The 19,571-nt window shown below is 43.3% G+C and overlaps 1 protein-coding gene across 8 annotated transcripts in view; it reads right to left on the bottom strand.

The window, feature by feature from the left end:
* PRICKLE1 (prickle planar cell polarity protein 1) overlaps positions 1 to 19,571 on the bottom strand; it is a 125,664-nt gene that overhangs the window by 16,123 nt on the left and 89,970 nt on the right. For 2 of the 8 annotated variants that reach the window (XM_017855310.1, XM_017855329.1), the window contains exon 1: positions 5,621 to 6,930. The exons of 3 other annotated variants lie outside the window; for them this stretch is intronic. The gene's annotated coding sequence lies outside the window, so the exon portion shown is untranslated. Of the gene's footprint in view, positions 1 to 5,620; positions 6,931 to 19,571 lie in introns of those variants that run through there. 3 more of the 8 variants (XM_017855304.1, XM_017855321.1, XM_017855334.1) reach the window with 2 other exon arrangements.

Genomic DNA, 19,571 nt, shown 5'->3' with positions numbered 1-19,571 from the left:
TATACTTTTTTTTTTTGGTAAAATTTTATTTGGGCATCACTTTAAACTTCCAAAAAGTTGCAATAGTAAAAGAACTCTGATACATCCCTTACCCAGACTCATCAATGGTTTACATTTTGCTCCATTTGCTTTTGTATCATCCTCCTCCCTCCCTCTTCCTCTCTCTGCCTCACATGTATACACACTTCTGTGGGATCCATTTGAGAGTGTATTTTTTACATTCTTTTAACTAGCCACAGCTCAAAACATCAGTATTCTTGACTATTCTAAGGCAGGCTTATTGTCTTGGTCTTAAAATGTTGTAGCAACCTTAATCATAAATGAATGTCAACTATGCATTAACCAATCCTGTGCTAAGTTTGGAAATAAATCAGTAGGCATCCTATTTCTCCAGTGTCTCTCTGTAATTTTGAATATAAGTAAACCTCATAATGCAGGAGAAAAAAAAGCAAAACAGTTTTCAGAGATGGGTTTGTTCAGGTTCCAAACAGTCTGACCATTAAGGAGGTGTGTGGAGGGCACAGAACCTTTTAACAGCTACCACCACCATCAAAGATGGCAATGGGAGGGGGTGGTCAAGCACAAGGAACAGCTGTTAAAACTTAATTCTCTAGCAGGTTCATGAGTTCTTCGCAGACACTATTTTGAAGACTAAAAGCCTACTATCAGAGTCCAGTAGAGAAACAAATGTCAAACAGAAAAGAAGGGTATGGTCATAAGGGAGGTGAGAAAGAAGCCCAAGGTCACATAGAGAGAGCTGGGATACTTTTTTTTTAGAAAGGCAAGGATTATCATGGGGCTATTCCATGCAATAGAAAATGGAACAGTCCATTTCCCTACTTTGTCCTTTCTCTTGCCTCTTCCTTCAAAATAGTTAAACAGCTATTTCTCACCATTAGTAACAAAGTCAAGCAGCTAGCAGATGTACGACTTCTCAATCATCATTGTCAAGAGAGTATCTGACCCAAAGGATAAGGGCTAGACTTAGGAAATGGAATCTGACACTCTCAGCATTCAGTAAACTTGGTCCTAATGTCTTCAAAGCTTTGACAAGTCAACAAACATCTTCAGACCTGATTTTTTAAAAATAGAAAAGACAGAAAACAGAAAAGAATTTCATGACCATAAAGAATGAAAGCTCCTATTGCAACGTACCAATTTGCATTGCTTCTTCCACTGGGACCAAACAGACTTTCTTGAAGTTAACCAGTAACAAATGGAATTGAAACAATATGTTAATAACAAAACCTGAGTTTCATCTTCTTTTTGAGCTTGGGAGGGCTTTAGCCTTCTGAACAGCAGACAATTTTGCCGAGTTATTGGCCAACATTTCCAGCTGCTTTGGAAGCAGCTTCTAACCAGTCCCCACATAAAACCGCCAACACATACACGTAGCATGTGTGCGTGCACACATTTGCACACAGCATGTGTAGTGGTCTGTGGAGCATGGCAGTTTTTCTAGTTGCCTTAGGTAAAGCTTGTTCCCCAAATTCCAGTATGGCTTCATTCATATAACATAGTGATATAATGAGGGGTTCCTTTGTGAAATTTACTTTCTAGATTCATTCACTGCATTCATTAATTCATCCTTATATCTACAGTTGTTATTGAATGGTTTGGGGAATGTGAAAAGAAGCCAACTGACATTTATTCCATTAAAAGCCAGATCTTAAAAAGAAATGTAATGGCCAGGTGCAGTGGCTCATGCCTGTAATCCCGGCACTGTAGGAGGCCGAGGTGGGTGGATTACTTGAGGTCAGGAGTTCGAGACCAGCCTGATCAACATGGTGAAACCCCATCTCTACTAAAAATACAAAATTAGCTGGGCACGGTGATGCACGCCTGTAATCCCACTACTTGGGAGGCTAAGGCAGGAGAATTGCTTGAACCCGGGAGGCAGAGGTTGCAGTGAACCAAGATCGCACCACTGCACTCCAGCCTGGGCAACAAGAGCAAAACTCCACCTAAAAAAAAAAAGAAAGAAAGAAAAAGAAAATTCCATTATTCATCTCCTTGCTTTCTTCCATGGTGGCACGTATAAAAATTATATGTGATTTAGCCTTTGGTTGACCATTTGTTTTCATTTTGAGCACAGTAGAAAACACTTGCTTCAGGACTCAAGAAACAGAATGGCCCTTGACCCATAAATGTATGACAACTAGCAAACTTTTTGGAGGTTTTTCTCCCTGCCCTCATGTTGTCATCCCTGCTACTTGTCTCTCCTTGCCTTTCCCTTTTGCCCACAACCAACAACCTCCAAACCTTTTAAAATGTGTTGCTTCCAGTATTAGGTAACTATTCTTTGAAAAAGTTTGTCTAAAAGTACATAGAAGCTGGGGATGTGCCTATACTCTCAGCTACCTGGGGACTGAAGTGGGAGGACTGCTTGAGACCAGCAGTCTGAGACCAGCCTGGGCAATACAGCAAGACCCTGCCTCAAAAAAAAAAAAAAAAAAAAGTATATGTAGTAATTACGCCATGGACGAGGGCTTAAGCACTTCTCCTATAAGCACAGTAACCACTGGTGAAATAAGATAGCATATAGTGTGAGAAGGTGTTATTCAAACCAAAGAGAAAGTTTATTATTTTGTTATGCTATTTTGGCCACTTGGGGATCATTTCATTTTCTACTGGTCTGTGTGCTGCTTCCAGGATAGCTAAGGATTATTATCTTGATTGACCTTGACACATACATAAACGAGCCATTACTATGTTTCTATAAAGAGCTTAATAAGTCAGCACAGTATATGAAGGTCCAGAGGCAGTGAAGAGTGGACAGTTTTGCTAGAAGATAGATTCTTCCAAAGAAGCAACAACAGATGGCAATGGTGTCTGAATCCTATTTTCAAGAATTATACATTTCAGGCAGAAAACTGTGGGTTTATCACTACAGGCAACGGGAAACTGCAAAAGACATGAATGGAGACTACCACAAGATACTTCTGGGTCTTAAATATTAATATGGCAGTGATGGTCAGGAAAAAGATAACCCAAGAGGGGCCAATTAGTACACTGTCCCTAAGCAAGCCTACACATGGTGAATTGGGAGGAAAAGTAAAAGGAACTAATAGGAAAGGAAGAAATTGGGCCAAAGACAGTTTTGAGTATTAGGTGATTGACATACCAATACATGAGTACCTCAGGGCAACTCAGAAGGGAAGTGAGGATTTGAGGGATTTCAGGAGAATGAGTTTAATCAGATACATATTGAGGCTGTAACTGTATATCAAGTCTGGTATGATTCCTATTATTCATAATTTTCTTGAACCAAGTCACCAAATCAAAATCATGCAAATAGAAAACAGTAATTGTCAGGGCCTGACATTGAAAATGAAGTCTAAGGTCATATCCCTAATTACAATTTTTTCTCCAATGCAATCCCACTCTAGTTCCTATATGAAGACTACCATGGCATTGTAAGATCCCTATGAAAGGTATTTCTTCTGTGAACATGCCCAGGGAAGTTAGAAATCCTTTGATCACCAAAAGCCAGAACAGATACTGATTTGTGAAGTCAGTTAGGCCAACATTCCCTAGGTGTCCCCCGCTGCTAAGTGCCATCCGTGGGCTACAAACTGTTTAACAGCTTCTTTGTTAAAATGCTTGTTAACAAGGCCTTAGTGCATGGAAGATGCAGATCACGGGTTCTCCATTCAAAAGCTACTCCAATTCTCCCAGGCTACCTATGCAGGTGAATTAAATTTAACTACAGACTAATTTAGCAGTACAGAAACATGTCACACATCCATTCTTTTCAAAATACAAAATATACCACCGTTTTGGATATACACATTTCCTTGTTTATGATGTCCTTAACTTCAATCGAGATGTGAATGTTATAGTAAAAGAGACACTAAACTGTCATCTTTAAAGGTTTCACACACTCAAAGAGCATTCAGTGCTTACTGTCTACTAAAGACAAAGTCACTGCCAACAAAGCCCAATTCAATTTCACTTATTTGAAAAGTAAAAAATAATGAAGTTATCAGAAGACATTGTTTATGAAACATTCCTTTACTAAAAGTTCTCCATAGGAGCAATTATTGGCATTAGGCCATATGCCCTTTGGTATTTTCTGTATTTTCCAGGTGAACCTCCATCCAGTTTGTACATTTCCCAACAGCTGAGTGGGCTGTCACGCACCACCCAATGGTCAAGAAATTATCCATTTTTCCAAGAGGAAATGTGGAACTCTTTCAAAGCATTCTAATTTCATGCACAAATACATTCCATGACAGTAAGAAACAAAAGGAGGAAATATGACGACAAAGCCTGGTCCTTCGCCAGCGCGGCGCTTCTAGGGTCAGGTTATTCACACACGGGTATGTAAAGACAAAATCCAAAATGCACACCGTGGAACGAGGGGCACTACACAAGGCGCTGCTCTAATGAGCCCATTATTGTCCATAATGGGGGATGCAGGTATTTTCTCAAAATCGTGTTCCCCTTAGTCTTCTATTGATTTTTTGGATTTCTATTTTCAACAGTGGCCCGAGGAAACGGCAGCCAGACTTGACTCCAATGTACACACAGACTCAGGTTTCGCCCCGTCACCTGTTGGCTCCTGAACAACACTCCTCTTTGTGAAACTTACAGCACTCATTTGAAACAAGTTTCCAGAGAAAACACTTCAAGAAAGTGTTTGAGAAGTCACAAGACTCGAGTTGTAAAAACAAATTCCACACATAGCCTGGCTTATAAGGACATAGACTAACGGGACCGGCCGAGCTTTTAAAAATGGGGCTGGAGGAAGTGGGAAGGAAAGGATGTCACACTACTTCGGGAAAACTCAGCCGGCCAATTCTTGATGGGGCTGCCAGTGATGGTGGAGGGGGTCCCCTGGGTCGTGCCCATCCCCGCCGCCGCAGCAGCAGAGACGCCTCAGAGCGGGCGTCGGCGCCCCCTGGGTCGCGCAAACCCTGCGCTCCGCGCGGCGTCTGCTGCTTGGGCCGCGAGGGGGCGCCCTGGGCCGTGGGTCGACCGGCACCGGTCCCTCTCTGCGTCCCCGGCCCAAGGAGCCAGAGGCCGACATCAAGACCGAGGCTGCAAGGGAACCCATCCTCGGCGCCGACGCGAAGCCCCGAGAGAACATTCCCTCTTGTCCCCCAGCATAGAACAGTCGCCTTCGAACTCCCCGTTACCCTCCTCCAGCAGAAAGCCTCGCGCCGCTCTTCGCGCCGCGTCACCTCCATCGAGCGGCACTTGCCCTGCGGCTGGACGGTGGGGCCGAGCAGCCACGGGTCCCCACTTCTGTCCCTCAGCTTCCGACGAGAAGCCCCTAGCCGACGCGCACCCTGCAGCCCTCCCGCGTTCAGCCCCCGCCGCCGGCTGCCATCCAGCCCTGGGACCCAGACAGCGGCTCCCACCTGCGGCCTGGACAGCGGCCGAGCGCGGCCTGCAGCCCCTCGCGGCGCCGGCCTCGGAGCCCTCGGCGCGCACTAGCCGCCCGCCCGCTCTGCGTCTGGCGGAGGCTGGCGGCCCGGAGCGGGCGCGGAGGGCTCCCGAAGGAAAAGAAGGCTGGGTGTCCTACGGATGACCCGCGCCCACCCATTTCCGGAGGAGACCCCAGCAGGGCGGGACAGCGAGCACCGGGTCCCCACTACTTCGCAGCGGGCCCCACCTGGTGGGCGAGGGGTCGCCCCCGCCCCGCCGTGACGCACTTTCCCCCGGGCTGGTTCCCGCCGAGCTCCCTGACGGCGCAGCGCGGGGATCCTCACCCGCGGCAGCCTCTCAGCAGCCGTGAGGCATCCCACAAAAGGTCCTCCAGCTCCGCAGAGACTTTCGGTCCCTGCCGGCGTGACGGACTCTGATCCCCCGGGTTGGAGTCGCCTCGTCCAGGCCACTGCATCCCCCAAGCCCTAGCTCTGCGTCCTTCCAGGATCCTTCTCTGCGGGGAGAAAAACTCGTCTCCGCTCAGCGCCGGGAGCCCGCCTGGGGCCGGCGATCTTCAAAAGTAATCAGAGCCCGCAGTAGGAAAAAAAAAAAAAAAGTAACCATTTCGTTTCCTGCCGATCCCGCCCTCCTCCTGCCTCCCGACTGGCGATCCCAGCCCGGCCCGGCTCCCCGCTCCCGCCCGCGGGCGGCGCCTGCCCAGCCTGCTCCCGCCGCCGCCCGCTTTCCAGGAACTGTCACTGCTGACCGTGCCCCTGGCAGGTCTCCACGAGGTCCTGCGCGCACAATTCCTCGAAAAGTTACCCACCCACTTGGCCAGCCTCGCCGCTCGAGCACCTACCGCCGCCCGCCCGCTCCATTCTCCGGAGCCCAGTGAGTGAAGCCGCTAAGATGCAAATACCCTAGGACGCTTATGTAAACTTCCCCCTCCCGCAGGTGCACGCGCGGGCCACGAAACGCTGGGAGAATATGAAAGGCCACCTCTTAAAGAAATCATCTCCACTCTGCCCATAACAATTATGTCAGCAAATGGCACATTTAAGCAAGTTCTCACTTGGAAGGGCTCATTAGCATATGAATTCTCTTAGGACTTTCCCTGAATTTCGTCGTGATTCCTACTGCATAGCGCAGGAGATTTATTTTTATCAGTAAATAACAGCAAAGAATAGGAGCCAAGGTCACGCGAAGTACTAACTCAAGTACACTATTGAGAGTTTTTACAAATAGGTTAAGTGAGTATCATTATTCAAACACAAGGAAGTGTCCCATACTGAAGCTAATCTTGTTTCTGAGCTATTTGTAGGTACACTGAGAGAAAGTGGAGCTGGGCTTCAGTTGTCTACAGAAAGGATCAAGAGAAGCAAAACATACCCTCAAAGCAAGCCCAGAAAAAAAGTGATAGGTTAGTAATCATCAGTAGAGGTCTAATCTCTTCTGAACTACAAATTTTAGTTTCTACCATAGCCTCCTTATCACAAGGTGAGAGAAATACCCAGAGAATGAAGGGGAAAATGCAATATATAAGAGCTTCATCAATTTGTAAAATGTCAGTAAATAAAAGCAATTTAAAGTGGTCACCAGTGCCTTTGTTATCTTTTTTTTTTTTTAAGCTAAGAAATAATCCTGTGCCATCAGGATTCCTTGGGAGTGATTTGCAACCTATATGGTTCTACAGTATACAAGTGAACAATAGCTCATTGTAACTGTGATTTAAAAATACATAAACAAGTTGCCATAAATAGATCAGTCACGTAAATCACTCTGTGACCAAATTCTGTTATCTCAGCTACAAAGTAAGGCAGCTAAGACTTCTTCTTTTTTTTTTTTTTTTTTTTTTGGTTACTCTTTTAAAGGGGCAGAAACAGAAAAGTTGTGGCTCTGCTGGTAGACTAGTTTGGAAACACTGATTCAGACAACACAATTTGTAATTCAAATAAGACTCTTTATTGGCCAAATGGATTCCGGTTTTGAAGATGATTCCCAAAACGTTCTGATGTATAACTCTTCTGGCCTTAGGGTTTAGGGATTTGTGGGAAGACTTCAAAGGTTACCATTTTCCTCTGTGGATCTGTAAAATTAACCATGAATACCTAGGTCAGATTTCCTTTTTCCTACTTCACTCTGGGCTTCCTCAGGGAAGATTTCAACTACCTACCTATAGGAGAAATGTGCAATCAATTACTGATTTAAATGAAACCCTGAAATATCATGTCATTATGATAAAGGGAGTATCAGCAGGTGAATGCACTAAGCCAGGCAGACCCTTTTTGGAATAGCTTTTAAAGGACAGCTACCCATTAAGCCACAAAACACTTCCAACTACAAACTACAGCGGCACTTATCACTATCAAATGTCAGCCGTTGTAAACGTGCTTCCTCTAGGGCAGTTACTTGTAAATACGTTTTGTTATGTTTTCAACAGGTACTGTCACAGTTACCCACTGTAAGCATTTTTTAGTGATGAAGCAGTGTGGAGACAGTTGCAAGCTTTCTACGAAGAGTTCAATCTGAATGAAACAGACTTTAGTCTGGTCTGAAAGAGGTTGTTTTTGTCAAGGGTGAACTTATGCAGAATGGAGAGCAAGGCCCCCAACCAGCATCCTTTTGTTTCAGCCAGGCGAAATATTCATGCTTGCAGATCACACTTTAGGGGCCAGTTGAGAAAGGAAGCCCAAAAATTCACAGGGCTTGGTTCTCTCGCTCCATCCTGGTCTTTGCTCTAAGGTCATCTCTACAGAGAGGCCTTCAACTCCCTAACTAAAATATCACCCTCCCTCCCTTTGCAATATTTGTCTGCAAAACACTTAGCATTGCCAGGCATTTACATGTCTGTTTATCGTTCGTTGTCTTTCTCCTTTCCTAGAAGTTGGGGACTTTGGGGACTCACTACTGTATTCTCAGCACCTAGAATGATGCCTGGCACATAGCAGACAAATTTAATAAGCATAAGTTAAGTGAATGAATGATTCTCAGACATATTCTTCTCAGGCCCTCAAAAGTATACTATACCTGTACAAGTAACTCTGTTTCTAATCTAAAGTCAAGCTGAACTACAATGTCCTAATGGAGAAGAGGATAATAGAAAATCAGAAATATGCCAAGGGCAGAGAAAGAGGCAGCATTGTTTGTCAAATGTCAGCCAGCCGCGTTGGGTCTGGTAGAAAGAGATAAAGGACACAGCATAAGTCAACTTTGGCGCTAATCCTTGGTTCTTCCGTGTTGTGTATATAGTGACCTTGAGGTCTTTTCTGCTCCTCGCCTTCATTTTTTCCCTTGTAAACAGACCTCCTTTTTAGTTTTAAGGGTAAGAGTTAGTTGCTCTTGGTCTCAGACATTTGAAAGGATTTGTAACTACTGTTAAGTGCCAGCAATCTAGGAAGAATGTATTTAAATGATTAGATGTCTTTCAGGTTTCTTAATAGAAAAGAGAGATCAAAAGCCCTGATAATCACAAATGACATCTGACCTAAATTTGAGGGGCAGTTGGCAGATGTAGTATTAAATAGGGTGACAGTTCTAGTTTTCAATGCGAGCATATTCCAGAACATCAGTTTGGTTGTTCTGACTATGTAGATAGGTACCTAAAAGAATCACAAAATCAATCATATGAATGTAGAGTTCACAAAACCCTTGGGATCCTCCATCTTACCCAGATGAAGAAACTGATATCCAAAGGAATCACTGTAACGATTCTTTATTTCTTTCCAAATTTGTTGCCACTGAAAGTTTATGCCAAATGTGTTACTTTCTTGTCAATTTTAAACATTTCTGTTGTATCCCAGATTGGTCATTAAACCCTGGTGGGTCATTGAACATTTGCAAATTCTACTTAGCATTACCTGGGTCTGTGGCATCCCTAGGGAAGGGCCCAAGGCAGATGACAAGCTCTTCTTAGGGCTAACAGGCATTATAAAGTTTTATAATAGGTTGCAGTTTCCCAAGGTCTCCAATTACTCTTTCTCCTTTGATTATATTTAAAGCATTGTGATTAGAGAGCACTGTTTCTTTAACGTTTTCTACACCCAATCCCTCTTTAGGTTTACTACTCCAATAATCCTAGGTACCCATCCCCTCCCTGACTCTACTTTGTGAGGGAGGTAAACTCTCCCTTCACAGTACCCTGATGCACTGGGTTTGAAGTTAGGAGACTTAAATGTCTATTATCTGTCAATTACTAAATCTGTGACAATGGGAGGAATCACTTCTCTGAGGTATTGTTTTTTTCATCTCTAAAAATGCTGGAGTTTGGATTAGGTCAACGTTTAGAACTTTTGAGGAGAGAACACAATCCATTTTCCAACTGAAATAAAAAATCAGCCAGGTGTAGTGGCCCACACCTATAATCCCAGCACTTTGGGAGGCCAAGGCGGGCGGATCACTTGAGGTCAGGACTTCAAGACCAGCCTGGCCAGCATCATGAAGCCCCATCTCTACTATACAAAACTTAGCTGGGCATGGTGGCGGGTGCCTGTAGTCCCAGCTACTTGGGAGGCTGAGGCGTAAGAATTGCTTGAACCCAGGAGGCAGACGTTGCAGTGAGATCATGCCACTGTACTCCAGCCTAGGATGACAGAGGGATATCCTGTCTCCAAAAAATAAATAAATAAAATGAAATGAACATCTCGATATAGAAACAGACGGAAGTGTCACTGCTTTATTGAAGTCCTGGACTGGCTTCCTCCTGACACCCTCCTACAACTCTCCTCACCCCTGTTCTTCCAAGGCAGCCCCCAGGCACCTCCCTCTCTAACTAGATGCTCCCAGAAGCTCCACCAGTTCTAGTATTTTCTGAGTCTCTAAAGACTCAATAGCTGGTTATGACACTAATACCAGATAGGTGTTTACAGTTGTGCTGTCTGGAGTCCACAGCCCAAGTTGTGAGGGAGAATATAGGACCAGGTCCATTCATTGACCTTGTTCAGGGTTGTTATCTACTACTGAAGACATACTGCCATCTTTGCCCACCCTACCCCTTACTAACTATTCTGAAATACTCCTTCCCCCACCCCAGGAAATGTTGGTTACTTTTCATGAACAGATAATTAAACTAGCATTCAGCTTAACTGATAAGTAACTTCAGGTTCTGACCTTAGGCTCTGCAACCCTCTCAACTCCTCTCCTGTCTGTCTGTGGTTTGATACACTCTTAAATTTCACTACTGAAAAACTACCAAAAAGTTAAGAAACTAAGACAAAATCTTCCAATAAATATTGAGAGAGCCGTACCATGGCAACATATCTAACATTTATTAAATTGCAAACCCCAGTATACAGTATGATCATATTGTTACAAGTAATATTTGGTAAGCTGACATACACATTACAAAATTATTTAGATACTATAAATACCACACCAGTAGTATGGTTTCCAGGGAGGGCAGATTATAGGAAATTATCATTTGAAAATTATATTGATAAAATAAATGAATTTTTATATTTTCACATTATATATAAACCTTTTCTCTATCAACTTATCTTTTTTCTTTTCTTTTCTTTTTTGACAAGAGTTTCGCTCTTGTTGCCCAGGCTGGAGTGCAATGGCACAATCTCGGCACACCACAACCTCCACCTCCCAGGGTCAAGTGATTCTCCTGCCTCAGCCTCCTGAGTAGCTAGGATTACAGGCATGCACAACCACACCCGGCTAATTTTGTATTTTTAGTAGAGATGGGGTTTCTCCATGTTGTTCAGGCTGGTCTCGAACTCCTGACCTCAGGTGATCTGCCTGCCTTGGCCTCCCAAAGTGTTGGGATTACAGGCGTGAGCCACTGTGCCTGGCTGTATCTATCTATTTGAGATAGGGTCTGGAGCTATCACCAGACCCTATAAATATTTATTTATTTGAGACAGGGTCTGGCTCTGTCACCCACACTAGAGTGCAAGGGCACGATCTCGGCCCACTGCAACCTCAACCTCCTTGGTAGCTGGGATTATAGGTGCACACCACCACCCCAAGCTAAGTTTTGCATTTTTTTTGTAGAGATGGGGTTTCATCATGTTCCCCAGGTTGGTCTCGAACTCCTGAGCTCAAGCAATCCACCTGCCTCAGCCTCCCAAAGTACTAAGATTACAGGCATAAGCCACCACGCCCAGCCTCATTTTATAATGTTCATGTAAAATTTTGTAAATTGTTGAAGAAACAATAAAGAAAATACACTACAATATTAATATACAGAAGAAAAGTTTGAAAGCAGAAACTAACATTCCGAATTTAAGGCTGGGTGCAGTGGGTCACACCTGTAATCCCAGTACTTTGGGAGGCCAAGGTGGGCAGATCACTTGAGGTCAGGAGTTCAAAACCAGCCTGGCCAACATAGTGAAACCCCATTTGTACTAAAATATATAAAAATTAGCTGGGCATGGTGGCAGGTGACTTAATCCCAGCTACTTGGGAGGCAGAGGCAGGAGAATGGTTTGAACCCGGGAGGCAGAGGTTGCAGTGAGCCGAGATCAAGCCATTGCACTAAAACCTGGGGTTTAAGAGTGAGACTTCTCCCAAAAAAAAAAAAAAAAAAAAAAAAAAAAAAAAAAAAAAAAAAAAAACAAATTGAAGTATTAGTTGGTATGAGAAGATACATGAATGCATACTTCCTCTCCATGCTTTCTTCCTTCCAGTCACAAGCTTCAAGAGTGGACTCTCTGCTGCATTTACTTATGATACTGTGAGAAGGAGGGTGTCACCAGTCCCACATTTCCACAGAGCCAGACACAGTGGGGTAGGGGCTGTCTGATCCCTCATGCATCCATCCATGGATTCACTGGTAGATTCTTTGGTTGAGACGCAGGGTATTACTTGTTGAAGGGCACCACTGTCCGACCTAGACCTTTCCCTTGACCTAGAGACTTCACATTCTAAATCCATATTCTAGATCTTGATTTATTCCAAAAAGAAGAGAGAAAAATACACAAAAAAGTGAGGAAAATAAATGACTGGTCTAATTTTCTGACCTACAGAACAAACCATGATACATGGTGATTATAGGAATATTTGAGGTGTGGTTAAATTCTAACATAGGAATAAGAGGAAGTATTGATATATCAATTCTGGTAAGAAGTGAAGATTCAGGAACCATCAAGTTGGGGTAACATTTGAGCTGCATTTTTAAGGACTAGAAGTAGTTGATCAGAGTGGTGAACGGAATGGGTTTGGGATAGGGAAGAGGGCCTAGTACAGGCTGAGCCGGTCAAAATTTGAGGGCCAAAAGAGCTGGAACACAGGAGGGAGAGGCTGGAGACTGCCCAAAGGCAGCAGGCCCAGGCTATGAATGGCTGCATAAGCCATCAGAAGGATGCCAAGTTATTCTAGGAGTAGTGGGGAGCCACAGAAGCTTAAGCAGAGAAGAGTGACATGATTGTATTTATGCCCTAATTAGAGGAAGGGTGGAGAAAACTCTGCAGAGAAACCAGATGGGAAGAGTCTTGAAGCTGCCCCAGTAGTCAAGGGGAGAGAAGAGAGTGTGTCGGAGGGCATGACTTCTCAGGGTAGATAAACTGGACTTGTGGCTGCTCGGTGTGTACAGCATGGGGAGGGGCAGTGGAAGGGGTAGCAGGAGGGACCCAGACATTCATAAATGAGTCGGTATTTCCATGGTTTACTTGAAAGACAACCAACAGCTTAGCCCCAATGTAAGCTCTCACTTGGAATTGCCATTTTTTTCGCTGCCCATGGAAGACACAGTAACCTGAAGGACTCATATTTCCAAGCTCAAACTTATTTTTTTATTTTTATTTTTTTGAGACATAGTCTTACTCCGTCACTTAGCCTGGACTGCAATGGTGCAATCTTGGCTCACTACAACCTCCACCTGCAGGTTCAGGCAATTCTCTTGTCTCAGCCTCCTAAGTAGCTGGGACTACAGGTATGCACCACCATGTCTCGCTAATTTTTGTATCTTTGGGAAAGACAGGGTTTCACCATGTTGGCCAGGCTATTTTGGTCTCGAACTCCTGACCTCAGGTGATCTGCCAGCCTCAGCCTCCCAAAGTGCTGGGATTATAGGCATGAACCATTGTGTCGGGCTTCTAAGCTCAAACTTTACCTTCCTGTTGATATTCACCTTTAAAATAGAGTATTTAAAAATATTACACTATTCACATGTAATATTGAAAAGCTCAGTGGCTGGGCACCGTAGCTCATGCCTGTAATCCCAGCACTTTGGGAGGCTGAGGTGGCGGATCACCTGAGGTCAGGAGTTCAAGACCAGCCTGGCCAACATGGTGAAACCCCATTTCTACTAAAAATACAAAAACTAGCTGGGCATGGTGGCGGGTACCTGTAATCCCAGCTACTCAGGAGGCTGAGTCAGGAGAATTGCTTGAACCTGGGAGGCGGAGGTTGCAGTGAGCCAAGATCACAACATTGCACTCCAGTCTGGGTGACAAGAAAGAAACTCTGTCTCAAAAAATTAAAAAATAAAAAAATTAAAAGAGCTCAGGGGCTTATCATTATAAAAGAAGTAGGCACATGATTTTTAGGTTGAAATGTAATCCATGTGGAAGAACTACCCAACTAACACCTACTGCAGAGATCAAAATGCCACTGGAAAGCTAGTATGTTAAATGGGGGTGTGCAATCTAGTAGTTAGGGTTTTATACACAACTTTGAAATAATAGATACTGCTCCATCTTTTTTTTTTTTTTTTTGAGCTGGAGTTTCAATCTTATTACCCAGGCTGGAGTGCAATGGCATGATCTCGGCTCACTGCAACCTCCCCTTCCCAGGTTCAAGCGATTCTCCTGCCTCAGCCTCTTGAGCAGCTGGGATTACAGGTGCCCACCACCACGCCTGGCTAATTTTTTATATTTTTTAGTAGAGACGGTGTTTCACCATGTTGGTCAGGCTGGTCTCAAACTCCTGACCTCATGATCTGCCTGCCTCCACCTCCCAAAATGCTGGGATTACAGGCGTGAGCCACTGCGCCCTGCCTGTTCCATCTTAAATTAAAAAAAAAAATTCTTTAGAGACAGGGTCTTGCTCTGTCACCTAGGCTGGAGTGCAGTGGTGCAATCATAGCTCACAGGAGACTCTGCCTCCCAGGCTCAAGTGATCCTCGCATCTCAGCCTCTCAAGTAGCTGTGATTACAGGCGTGATCCACTACAGCCAGCTAAATTTTAAAATTATAGAATATTTGCTGCTTTGTTTCATGAACTACGTGCTCAAAACTATTTTGCTCACCAGGTAGTTTCTTTTGATATTTAAACTCTCCATCAACTAGGATGGCTGGTTCTCCACGAGGGAAAATCTGGGTATGCCAGCTTTTAACACTGTTACCATGTGCTATAACTAACCAAGGTGTTCTTAGAGAGGTGTCAGTAAAGAATTATTTTGAGCAGCCAGAAGCCTCCTGGAAGAAGAAAACAGCCAGCAAAGCTTTCCATAACATTTATTTACTTATCTGAGATCCCAAGACCCTTTCTGCAACTGTAGGAATTAAAAGGAGGTGATTTTGTAGTGAAGACTGGTTTACAAGCTTTAATGAGACTGCACCAGGGCCAAGATTTGGAATTCAAATTGTTCTGCTGATCTTGAATCACACACAGCTCGAGTAAGTAACTGTCTTTTGGTCCAAGTTACTTTTAATATTTATTTTCTCCTTTATGTTTGGAGAGCTTTAGTCTCTTGAACTTTGAGTTTGCACTGGATTATAGAGGGATTAGGGAAGGGAATCTTGTCTGTTTTGTTTAATGATATATCCAAAGTGCTGAGATACTCTGGCCTGGTACATTAGATACAGCAGATACTTTGCCTGGCATCTAGGGGATTCTCAATAGATATTTGTGGAGTAGTGAATGACTGTCTTGTTCATATTTTATCCTCCACAGAACTTGACTCAGAATCTTGCGCATACTAAGTCTTAATTATCAGTCCATTTATTGTTTTTTTTTTTAAATTTTATTTGGATTTTTAAAAATGGGTCAACTCATTAGACTTTCAATGTTCCAGTTTGAATATTTAAAGAACTCTCAATAGTTAGGAAGAACGAATGAGACCTACTATTTGATAGCACAACAGGGTAACTATAGTCAATAATACTTGTACATTTAAAAATAACTAAAAGAGTGCAACTGAATTTTTTGTAACACAAAGGATAAATGCTTGAGGTGATGGACACCCCACTCTTCATGATATGATTATTATGCATTGCAAACCTGTATCAAAATATCTCATGTACCCCATAAAGATATACCCCTTCTATGTACCCATAAAAATTCAAAATAAAAAAATCAAATTTATTGTTTAGGTCATTTGCTCTTTTTGGCTTATAAGATCTGATACGACAATGGATAACCAGAAAAAAAAAAGATCTGCTAGAAATTCAAACTAATTGGCTCACTTGAAATCTCTTTAGAAAGCCTGAATTTCTAAATCACATGATCCACCTCCCTCCAAACAAACATCCTCCTTCCTCTTCTATTCCCAGTGTGTTTATGAGACCACTAATACTCTGAGTAACCTAGAAACCCAGTCATCACAGTTATCACAGGTGCCTCCTTTACTCAGGATACTCTCCTTCTTGGCTATCTTCATTCAGTTATATATTAGATCTTTCTATCTTTTAAATTTTTTCCCACTAGGCACTGTGGCATGCACCTATAGTCCCAGCTACCCAGGAGGCTGAGGTGGGGGAATCATCTGAGCCCAGGAGTTGGAGGCTGCTGTGAGCTCTGATTGCACCACTGTACTCCAGCCTGGGCAACAGAGCAAGACTGTGTCAAAAAAAAAAAAAAAAAAAAAAAAAAAAAAAAAAAAAAAAAAAAAAAAAAAAAAAAATTATTTTTTGACTCTGTACAGGCATACTTCAGAGATTTTGTGAGTTCACTTCCAGGCCACTGCAATAAAGTAAGTATTTTAATTTCCCAATGCATATAAAAGTTATGTTTACACTACACTATAGTCTACTGAGTGTGCAATAGCACAATGTCTAAAAGAAAGGAGCTACCTTAATTAAAAATACCTTATTGCTAAAAAATGCTAACGATCATCTGAGCCTTCAGTAATCTTTTTGCTGGTGGAGGGTTTTATCTCAATGTTGGTGGCTGTTGAGTGATCAGGATGGTAGTTGGTAAAGGTTTGGATGACTGTGACAATTTCTTTTTTTAAATTTTTTAAAATTATACTTTATGTTCTAGGGTACATGTGCACAATGTGCAGGTTTGTTACATATGTATACATGTGCCATGTTGGTGTACTGCACCCATTAACTCGTCATTTACATTAGGTATATCTCCTAATGCTATTCCTCTGCACTCCCCCCTCCCCACAACAGGCCCTGGTGTGTGATGTTCCCCTTCCTGTGTCCAAGTGATCTCATTGTTCAATTCCCACCTATGAGTAAGAACATGAGGTGTTTGGTTTTCTGTTCTTGCGATCGTTTGCTGAGAATGATGGTTTCCAGCTGCATCCATGTCCCTACAACAATTTCTTAAAATAAGGAAACAATGAAGTTTGCTGCATCAATTGACTCTTCCTTTCACAAAAGATTTCTCTGTAGCATGTGATGCTGTTTGGTAGCATTTTACCCACAGTAGAATTTCTTTCAAAATTGGAGTCAATCCTCTCAAACTTTGTTGCTGCTTTATCAACTAACTTTTTGTAATATTCTAAATCCTCTGTTGTCATTTCAACAATGTTCACAGCATCTTCACCAGGATTAGATTCCATCAAGAAACCGCCTTCTTTGCTCATTTCTAAGAAGCAATTCCTCAGGCCCGGTGCGGTGACTGACACCTGTAATCCCAGCACTTTGGGAGGCCAACATGGGTGGATCACTTGAAGTCAGGAGTTTGAGACCAGCCTGGCCAACATGGTGAAACCCTGTCTCTACTAAAAATACAAAAATTAGCCAGGCATGGTGGTGACCACCTGTAGTCCCAGCTACTTGGGAGGCTGAGGCAAGAGAATCTCTTGAACCTGGGAGGCATATGTTGCTGTGAGCAGAGATCATGCCACTGCACTCCAGCCTAGGCGACTGAGTGAGCTGAGCAGAGTGAGACTGTGTCTCTAAAAAAAAAAACAAAAAAAAAAAAAGCAGTCGCTCCATCTGATAAAATTTGATTGTGAGAGTTGCAGCAATTCTCAGTCACATCATTCAGGTTACTTTATTTACTTTATTTATATTTATTTATTTATTTTAAGACAGGATTTTGCTCTCACCATGGCTAGAGTGCAGTAGTGCCACCATAACTCACGGCAACCTTGAACTCCTGGGCTCAAGCAATCCTCCTGCACCAGCCTCCCGAGTAGCTAGGACTATAGGCATGTGCTCCATGCCTGGCTAATTTAAAAAAAATTTTTAAGAGATGGGGCCTTGGCGTGGTCGCTCATATCTGTAATCCCAGCAGTTTGGGAAGTTAAGGTGGGTGGATTACTTGAGTTCAGGAGTTTGAGACCAGCCTGGGCAACACAGTGAAACCCCATCTCTACAAAAAACAAAACAAAACAAAAAAAGAAAAGAAAACAAAAATTAGCCAGGAGTGGTTGTGCGCATCTACAGTCCCAGCTACTTGGGAGGCTGAGACAGGAGGATCACTTGAGCCTGGGAGACAGAGGTCACTGAGATTGAGCCACCACATACTCCAGCTTGGGTGATAAAGCCAGACCTTGTCTCAAAAGAAAAGAGAGAGAGTGAGAGAGGAGGAGAGAGAGACGTCACCTCACTATGTTGCTCAGGCTGGTCTCAAACTCCTGGCCTGAGCCTCTCACCTCAGCCTCACAAGCAGCTGAAATTACAGGTGTAAGTCACCTTACCTGGCTTCTATTTCTAATTCCAGTTCTCTTGGTATTTCTGCAGTTACATCCTGCACTGAAGATTTTTTGGTTTTTTAAAGTCTTGCTCTGTCACCAGGCTGGGTGCAGTGGTGCAATTTTGGCTCACTGCAACCTCCGCCTCCCAGGTTCAAGTGATTCTCCTGTCTTGGCCTCCTGAGTAGCTGGGCTACAGGCACGTGCCACCAGGCCCAGCTAATTGTTTTTTGTATTTTAGTAGAGACGGGGTTTCACCATGTTGCCCAGGTTGGTCATGAGCTCCTGAGCTCAGGCAGTCCGCCCGCCTCGGCCTCCGAAAGTGCTGGAATTACAGCCGTGAGCCACCATGCCCAGCCACACTGAAGTCTTGAACTGCTCAAAGTCTTCCATGAAGGTTGAAATAAACTTCTTCAAAATGTTGATATTTTCACATCCTCCTGCGAATCATGAATGTTCTTAATGGCATCTGGAATGGTAAGTCCTTTTGCAGAAAGTTTTCAATTTTCTTTGCCCAGATCACCAGAGGAATCATTATCTATGGCAGTTATAGCCTTAAGAAACGTATTTTTAAAATAAGACTTGAAAGATGAAACTACTCCATGATTCATGAGCTGCAGAATGGATGTTGTGTTTACAAGCATGAAAGTAACATTAATCTTGTGCATCTGCATCAGAGCGCCTGGGTGACCAGGTGCCTCGTCAATGAGCAGTGATATTTTTAAAGAAATCTTTTTTTCTCTGAATAGTAGTTCTCAACATTGGGCTTAAAATAGTAAACCATGCTATAAACAGATGTGCTGTTATCCAGAAGCCATATGGATGTTGCTCCATTTACAGAGCACAGAGTAGATTTAGCATAATTCTTAAGCGCCCTAGAGTTTTTTGAATGGTCAGTGAGCAATGGCTTTAACTTCAAGTCACCAGCTGCATCAGCTCCTAACTAGAGAGTCAGCCTGTCTTTCAAAGCTTAGAAGTGAGGCATTGACTTCTCTCACGCTATGAAAATCCTAGATGGCATCGTCTTCCAATATAGGAATTCAACTGCATTGAAAATCTGTTGTTTAGTGTAGCCACCTTCATCAGTGATCTTAGCTGGATCTTCCAGATAACTTGCTGCAGCTTCTCCATCAGCACTTGCTACTTCACCTTGCACTTTTATGTTAGAGAGATGGCTTCTTTCCTGAAACCTCAAGAACCAACCTCTGCTAGCTTCAAACTTTTCTTCTGTAGCTTCTTCACCTCTCTCAGCCTTCACAGAATGGAAGAGAGGGCATTGCTCTGGATTAGCCTTTCACTTAGGGGAATGTTGTGGCTGGTTTGATCTTCTATCCAGACCATTAAAACTTTCTATCAGAAATAAGTCTGTTTCACTTTCTTATAATTCATGTTCACTGTATTAGCACTTTTAATTACCTTCAGTAACTATTCCTTTGCA

This window comes from Rhinopithecus bieti, unplaced genomic scaffold, assembly GCF_001698545.2.
Source record: "Rhinopithecus bieti isolate Rb0 unplaced genomic scaffold, ASM169854v2 scaffold_1070, whole genome shotgun sequence".
NCBI classification, from domain to species: Eukaryota; Metazoa; Chordata; class Mammalia; order Primates; family Cercopithecidae; genus Rhinopithecus; species Rhinopithecus bieti.
This window is presented reverse-complemented; position numbering and strand designations above follow the sequence as displayed.